Source organism: Alexandromys fortis, unplaced genomic scaffold (genome assembly GCF_014885135.2).
Source record: "Alexandromys fortis isolate MF-2015 unplaced genomic scaffold, M_Fortis_MF-2015_v1.1 scaffold_458, whole genome shotgun sequence".
NCBI lineage: Eukaryota > Metazoa > Chordata > Mammalia > Rodentia > Cricetidae > Alexandromys > Alexandromys fortis.
In genome coordinates, this window is record NW_026068426.1 from 121,165 (window position 1) to 129,384 (window position 8,220).

Below are 8,220 nucleotides of genomic sequence, written 5' to 3' on the forward strand. Positions count from 1 at the left end.
AAGCCTCTAACGTGGCATAGACAGCAACAAAGTTAGATGAGCTGAAATTGCCTCTGTCCTATACAGAAACCTATACTAATTGCCAAAAAAAAAAGATGTAGAAAGATGATACAAGTATTCTATGAAGATACAAAATATAAACATTGTATTATGCCAGAATTTGAATAATAAATGCAGCAACTTTGGCCAGAGGTTATTTCTTGGGCACTCTGATGGTTAAGAGTTAATAATACCCTGCTTGGGGCATGGCAGCCTGCCCAGAATGGCTTGAAGATGGTTTGGTCAAATGTCCTTGTAGCCACAAATGCAACCAGCCTGAGAACAACTTGTCATATGTCTCTAGATTCTTAAAAATTGGGTTATGGGGCTAGTGAGTAAAAATGATAACTCTGTTTATCAATGATGTCAAAGCTTGAGGGAAAATTATTGGGAATGATAACTCTGTTCTGTCATAGACTTTTATTGATGTCTAAAATATGAGCAAGAGGAAATGAAACAGACGTCCAAAACCAAAGGTGATATAATCAGTGTTTGGGAACAGCATGAATGTATCTGTGCTTACTAAACTCTGTATGAATGAAGAAGGACTCTGGCTGCCACTCAGTCAGGCTGCAAGATTCTCCCAACCATCATGGCCCAGCTCCCTCCCTCGCCAACTCCTTACATCCTCTGCGGGGACCTGTCCACCCTAGGGACGGTTCCCGGCAGATACACCTAAAATAAAATTTACAAAGTTATGTGTACAAACGGGTATGCGCTTGTGGGGGTGGACTCTCTGAAGCCAGAAATGGGCACCAGACCATCTGTAGCCTGAGTTACAGATGCTTGGGAGCCGTCTGCCTCAGGTGCTGGCAATGGAACTCAACAAGAGCAGTGTGGGGCCTTAACTTCTCCGAAATCAATGGATTTGGGTTCGAACCTATGCTAACCTTGATAGAGCCAAGGGCGGGGAGAAACTGGATAATCAGAGAGCATTCCAACAAGATTTTAGCCAAGGCAAGAGATCATCAAGTCACTGTCTGCAATTCTTACAACCTGGTTCCTCTCAAATACTGGAGAAAGAATAGAAGATTTAACTCAGAATCAATGGAAGTCAAGAGGTGAGAACGTGTGAGAACTCACTTGTTGGTGTCACAGAGGCTCCTGTGGACAGGAGCCTTCACAGGACTCATGGGAAACTAATCACAGGAGAAACACCAGGTCTTTAGTGAAGGTGGGGACATCTGGGAAAGAGAACCACTAAACTCACAACATTTCCACAACAGAAATGAAACAAAGAAAGTGACAGGGTGGCTGTCAGACTAGAAGAGGCGGACAACCATATTAAATCATTGCCACGCAAGGTTCTAAACACATTTCTGCATATGTCTGAGGTACAGTGATCTGGAGCCTTAGTGGACACTGGATATCTTGTGCCCCTCTTCTCAATGTGGCCACACAACACATCTCCTGTCTCTGCTTTCCTGTACTTGTCTCTTCAGTTGGCTTCTTGTGGTTTAAAGCCAGGACTCGGGTATTGGGACTGCCGGACACCAAGCTCTGATACTAACAGCTATGGTGACAATACCACAGAGACCGCAGTGGCCAAGCACTCGTAATGCTCTCTGGGACAGTGACAGAAACACCTCCTGCTACTGTCTGCAGAAAGAAAGAAAGAAAGAAAGAAAGAAAGAAAGAAAGAAAGAAAGAAAGAGAGAGAAAGAAAGAGAGAGAAAGAGGGAGGGAGGAAATGAGCAATGCACACAGGGCTTTAAATAAATCAGTAAATCTTTGCACCCATGTGTAATAATTGATCTTTTTTACTTCACTCTTCTTCAAGTCTGTAAATAACTCCATTCTGTGGTATCTACTGCCACCTTCTGGCCTCCAACAGCACTGCATGAACAGGCAAAATATCCATACACATGAAATAAAAACAAATTTTAAAAGCTGCCAGGTACTTACTAAGGAATCAGGCTTAGCCCCAAAACAAAGATATTTAATTCATCTTATTAACTATAGACTGAATTGTGTTAAAGAATCCAAACTAGCCGGGCAGTGGTGGTGCACACCTTTAATCCCAGCACTCGGGAGGCAGAGGCAGACGGATCTCTGTGAGTTCGAGACCAGCCTGGTCTACAAGAGCTAGTTCCAGGACAGGCTCCAAAACCACAGAGTAAACCCTGTCTCGAAAAACAAAAAAAATCCAAACATACTGGTTTGAAGGGGGTAAGGGTGGCAGGGGGTAGGGGTGGCAGGTAGCTCAGTTGGTATAGGGTATGCCCAACATGCAGAGAACTCTGGATTTGATCCCCAGACAGCACAAACCTGCTGTGATGTCAATGCCTATAATCCTAGCACTCAGGAGGAAACTGTCTCATCTAAACCAAACCATTGGAGCTGCGGAGACAGCTCAGTAATTAAGGGAACTTGCTACTCTTCCAGAGAACTAGAAATGAGTTCATAACCACCTATAACTCCAGCTTGAGGGGACCTAACACTGTCTTGTGGGCTCTAGGGCACCTAACAAGTGAACATCCCCACACACATTTAAAAAATTATCTGACCTCTGTATGGGTCTGAGTTCTAAAGGGAGGTAGGCATTGCTTAACTAGTTGGTTCTCCCTGGTTTTAATCTCTGATTAATGCTTTATGTTATTAAGAAGAAAACCTTTTTTTTTTCTCTAAGCCCTTTGCCTGAACAACTGGAAATGCTTTGCCCAGACTGTGACTAACAGGTAGGAGGACGTTCCTGTGGAATAATTATTCATCTGGTGCTTCCTGTAGAAATAATGATTTTCACAGGTCCTTCATATCTGTGTCTATGCCAGCCATTGAGACATTTTAAAAGCTTTTATTTGTTAAAATAGTTTTACAAGTGAGTTTTATGTATTCTTTCTCTCTCCTCTGTCTCTCTGTCTGTCTCTGTCTGTCTCTGTCTCTGTCTGTCTCTGTCTCTCTGTCTCTCTCTGTCTCTCTCTCTCTCTGTCTCTCTCTCTCTGTCTCTCTGTCTCTCGGCAGGATCTCACTTTGTAGACCTGCCTGGCCTTGCACTCACTATGTAGACCAGACTTGCCTCAAATGCACAGAGATCTACCTGCCTCTGCCTCTGCCATCTGAGTGCTGGAATTAAAGGAATACATCAACACATTATAAATGTATAGCTAAGGCTAACTTCAAACTGTTGATTTATGTGTAGCTATGTGTTACTTTGGCAAAAGCCTATGAATGGAATTGTTTTTGCGGCGCACCACGCCCATCTGTGCTCTATGCGCCACCATACAGTTTGTGAACCGGGCACGGGGCTGGAGATTAAACACACAAACACACAGAGACAGAGCGAGACAGAGACACAGGTCATCCTTGAAATGGAAACGCCCACAGAATGCCCCCTTTATTGTGTCCAGGGGCAGCTTATAAAGGGATCCTTAACTGAGAGCCACGCCCCAGCCAAACGCACCAGAAACCACTCCCCTGCCATTAGGAACCCCTGAGGGTTCTCAGAGCAGAGGAAAACAAGTTGTTTACAAGAAATTCAGGATCTGGGGGTTGACTGCTCCAAACAGTTTTTGTTGATTCTGGACAAAATCTTTATGAGCCATCCACTACTTCTCCCTCTGTCATGACAACCAACAAGATTCAAATGATGTTTCTCCATCTTAGATCCTGTGTACAGACCTGCAACGAATCTTGAACAATGTACGAGTGAAAAATGCACTTTGGAAGATTAATAGTAAAATTAAACCAAATTTATCCAGACATTGGAACTGGAGTTCAGAAAAATAATTGTCGGTTTACTAACTACTTTTTCTTGTTGCTGCAACAAACTATAGGACAAGCACAACCTAGAAGAAAGGGTTTGTTTTGGCTCACAGTGGGAAGGAGCAGCCTGTCCTGGCAGGGGGAGAATGATGAGCAGCTCCAGGAAGCAGGATGTGAGGCTGCCTGTCCCTGGCCTGCAGATCGGGGCACTAGGACCCAGGAGCGCAGTGCTCACAGGCCTTTTCTCTCCCCCTTTACTCAGTCTGGGGCCACAGCCTGTGGTGTGGTGCCCCTTTATTTAGTCCAACCTCTCTGCAAATGCTCTTGAAGACACGCCCAAATTGTGTCCCTTAGATGACTCTAAATCCAACTCAAGTTGACGATGAAGATTAAACATCACAGTCATCTTTGGGGAAACAAGAGTAGCCGGGATTTTGCCTTGCTAGGGAGGGGATAACAAGGACCTCAAGGTACTTCTGCTATAGTAGATAGAGTTCAGCCAAAACCTGTTCACAGTGGGCCATTCCAGAATAAAACCTCAGAAGGGCACCTGAGAAAGCTACTGCTTGCTAGTCTTGCTGTGTTCTGTAGATGTTGGATGCTACAGCTGCTTCTGATGCTAAGGGAGGAGATGCTGGAAAAACCAGGCTCACATTGCAGAAACCTGGGAAGGAGACTTCAAGACAGAAACCCAATGCTTTCCACTCACGGTACTCTGCTGCCCTCTACTGGATATTTTCAGAGTCAGCTGGTGAAGAGCATAGCCAATGGACTCAAGACTATTTTGGTAGCTGAGAAGCAATAAAATCACTCACACACAATGGGAGCAATACCTGAACCAGCAAACTGAAAGTGGGAAGCAGATCACAGCTATAAATGTGATGGTGTTATTGTGATGCTTACTGAGTACTTGTTTTTTGCTTTGTAATCAGTATATTAAGAGACATTCACACATTTCAGAGATGGTTTGAATTCTGACATTCAGATTTAAGGACGTGAACATAACAACTTTAAACACATAGTAAATTTCTTCTTAGTTAATAGTCTTCTATCGAGCCAATGTTAAATTGTGATTACTTTGGGGCATAAATCAGATGGTTTAAAATAAGCTCGCAACATGCACGAGGAGCACCTCATACACACGTCTGACTTCTCCGTGTGTCGGTCTTTTCACGGTGGGAGAGACTAAACAAGGACTGTTCTTGCTGAAGTGCGTTAGAAGTCCCCATCGCTCTCTGGACATGGGGCAGGTTTAGCAGTTAAAACACTCACTGCTAAAATCTAGCATCACTCTTAATGAGTTCTGAGGCTGAAGAGAGGATTCAGAGGTGAGAGCACTGACTGCTCTTCCAGAGGTCCTGAGTTCAAGTCCCAGCAACTCTCTATAATGAGATCTGGTGCCCTCCTCCGACTTGCAGGCATACATGCAGGCGGAAAAAATGTATACATAATGAACAAGTAAATCTTTAAAATATTACCGAGTTGTATGCATTAATATTGAGAACACTCTTTCTAATGTTAGTTTTCCTGTAATAAATGGACACTGGGGATAGACAAATTGACTAATTATCAGAGATTGGACTCACCTTTGCTGTTGAAGTCACCACGAGTAAAGCCTCTGTTTTCAGTTGACTTTGACTTTCCTGCCTAGGAAACATTACAGAGGGGAGACGGGATGAAAGACTGTAAGACTAGGGAGTTTGCTGTGAGGTTGTGTGTAGGCTGAGACTGCTTGTTCATTTCCCAGCTGCTTCCTCCAGCAAGGCCACACCGAAATAAGTGCCACTCCCTTTGGGGCTTTTAAACCATCTCTGTGACCCTCGGTTTCTCTTTTGGTTGCCAGTTAAATAGAGTTTTAATTCCATGAGGGGGCATGCATTGAAACCAACACATACACATAGCCTTTTAGCACACAACAGGCAAAACCTGAGAGGTGCTGGGGGAACAGTTTTGAAAGTGGCTTTTACTGTCATCTTTGTTAATTTTTTCTTTAAAAAGATTTATTGTGTGCATATGAGTGTTTTGCCTGCATGTATGTCTGTGCACCAGCTATGTGCCTGGTGTCCAAGGATGTCAGAAGAGGACACCAGATACCCTGGAACTGGAGCTACAGATGGTTGTGAGCTGCTCTGTGGGTGTTGGGAATACAACTCCAGTTGTCTGAAAAAAACGGCCTGGGCTCTTAACTGCTGAGCCATCTCTCCAGCCCCTTGCTTAGCTTTTTGAAACAATACTCAGTTGAGGACTAAGAAACGTAATGGGGGGATGTGTAGCACATTCCAGTCCAAACAATTAAAATGAGAGGATTTAAAAAAAAGAAATCACAAAAAGAAACCTAAACAAGTAGTGTGATCAGCCCCTCCCTCATTCACCACCGCCCACCAGATACCAGTGGTGTTAATCACTGCCCTCCCCTCCCCACCCCCCACCGCCCAGGTTTGACACTGAGGACAAAGGCAGCCAGTCCAGAAGTAGTTAGTTTGCACTGTCTGCTGGCTGGTTTTCCCCCTTCATAGTATGCTGAATACAATTCTTTCTTCTTATTATTTCTAGTTATTCTTTTTTTTTTTTTAAATGTGTGAATCTTTGTCTGCCTAAGCACTATCTGGTTACAGTACCGGCAGAGGCCAAAAGAGGGTGCTAGATGCCCTGGAACGGAAGCTAAAAATGGTTGTGTAGCATCTTATAAATGCCACAAAGTGGACCCAAGTCTTCTGCAAGAGCAACAGTACTCGTTACTGCTGAGCCATCTCTCCAGTCCATGAACACAATTCTTACCAGTTCACGTGCATGGCTATTAACCAAGGCTCACTTACATAGTTAGCTAATTTCCTATAAATGACTTGAGGCTATTTAGAGAACATTTTAGGCTCCCGTGTGTGAAGGATGGGTTGCCAGGGTTGGTCGTGTTGTGAAGAATCTTTAGGAAGTAGATGCTTCTCAGAAGAAGTGGATCATCTGGGGCAGGGTTTACGGCTTTATTGCTAGGCTCCACTCCCTGTCTGTCTTCCGTTGTCTGGCTGCCAACAAACTGGCTACCTGACTAATACACCTGGGCCTTGCCTTCCTCAGTCTAGCTCCTGGGAGGGAGGGGTCTAGGGAAAGAGGACGGGGTGAAAAGTACTGAGAAGAGCCTCAGGTACTGAGTGGCTTTCCAGGGACTGCTTTAGAATATTAGTAGGCACCTCAGCCATTTGTTCAGTCTTTCTGAGACCTTACAGACCGGTGATAGTGACCTTTAATCTCCCCCCTCCCTTTATTTTATGCTTAAGCGTGTTTTTCCTGCACGTTTGTCTGCACATCATGGAGGCCAGGGGAGGATGCCGGATCGCCTGAAACTGGAGTTACAGTCGTTCGTGAGCCTCCAAGAGGATTCTGGGAAGCAAACTGGGTCCACTCCAGCCCTAGAGGGAGAACTCTTGAATGTGCCGAAGAAGCAGAGTAATGTCCGACAGATTACCTGCAAGAGGCAGAGAATTTCAGCACGGGGATGCTGCGCATTAAAGAACAGGCAAGGGGGGGTCATGGAGACAATCACGTCAGGCCCCTAGGCCCTGTGGAGGCCTCTTCCATGCAGCTCTCCCAGCATTCCAGAGGAGGAGACCAAAGAACAGGGAGTATAAGACCAGCCTGGTCTACTTAGTGAGTACCACGCTGGCAAGGGAAAGCAAACGCCGGTCTTCAGTAACAGGGATAATAGGTAGATGGACCGGATGAACCGCCCGGGGAGGCCGGAGTCGGGGAGCTTTTATAGAACGGCCTGTAGGTGGAGCAAGTTCCTTCTAGGGACTGACGGAGACAGCCCCGTCTCAGGTTACTGAAGTAACAGTTTGAATGAACAAAAAGTAAAAAGGGGAGGACACGATTGCTCCTAGGTATGGTGGAAGAGAAATTTTATTGTAGATACAAGGAAGAACACAGCCAGAGGCTTTGCCTCACATCTGGGAGAGTTCAGAATGGACAGGACCCTGAGCCCTATGAGGAGAGGGGGAGGGGAAGGAAGACCGGAGAGAGGGGAATCGGGTTTGGCAGCCAAGAAGGTAAAAGGTTAATAAAAGGTAGGGGGTAACCAAAATGGCTGGAGTAGATAAGACCCTCTGGGGGAAGAACAGCCCAGCCTCTGGGCTAGGGAGTTCCCGGTAGAGGGTGGGGGTGAGAGAGCCAGACAAATATCATGACAGGCCTCTTATAACTCTGTTAAAAACTGATGTGGGGTGCCCTTCTGTATGCTGTGAATATGTTCTATTACCATGGGTTAATAGCCAGGCAGAATAGAGCCAGGCAGGAAGTCCCAGCAAAGATAAAAGGAAAAGGAAGTTGGAGTCAGGGAGACACCAGCAACCGCTGGGGAAGCAAGTCAAGCCACAAGCTTCGTGGTAAAATACAGAATAATAGAAATAGGTTAATTTAAGTTGTAAGAGCTAGTTAAGAATAAGTCAGAGTTAATAGGCCAAACAGTTTGTGATTAATATTAAGCCT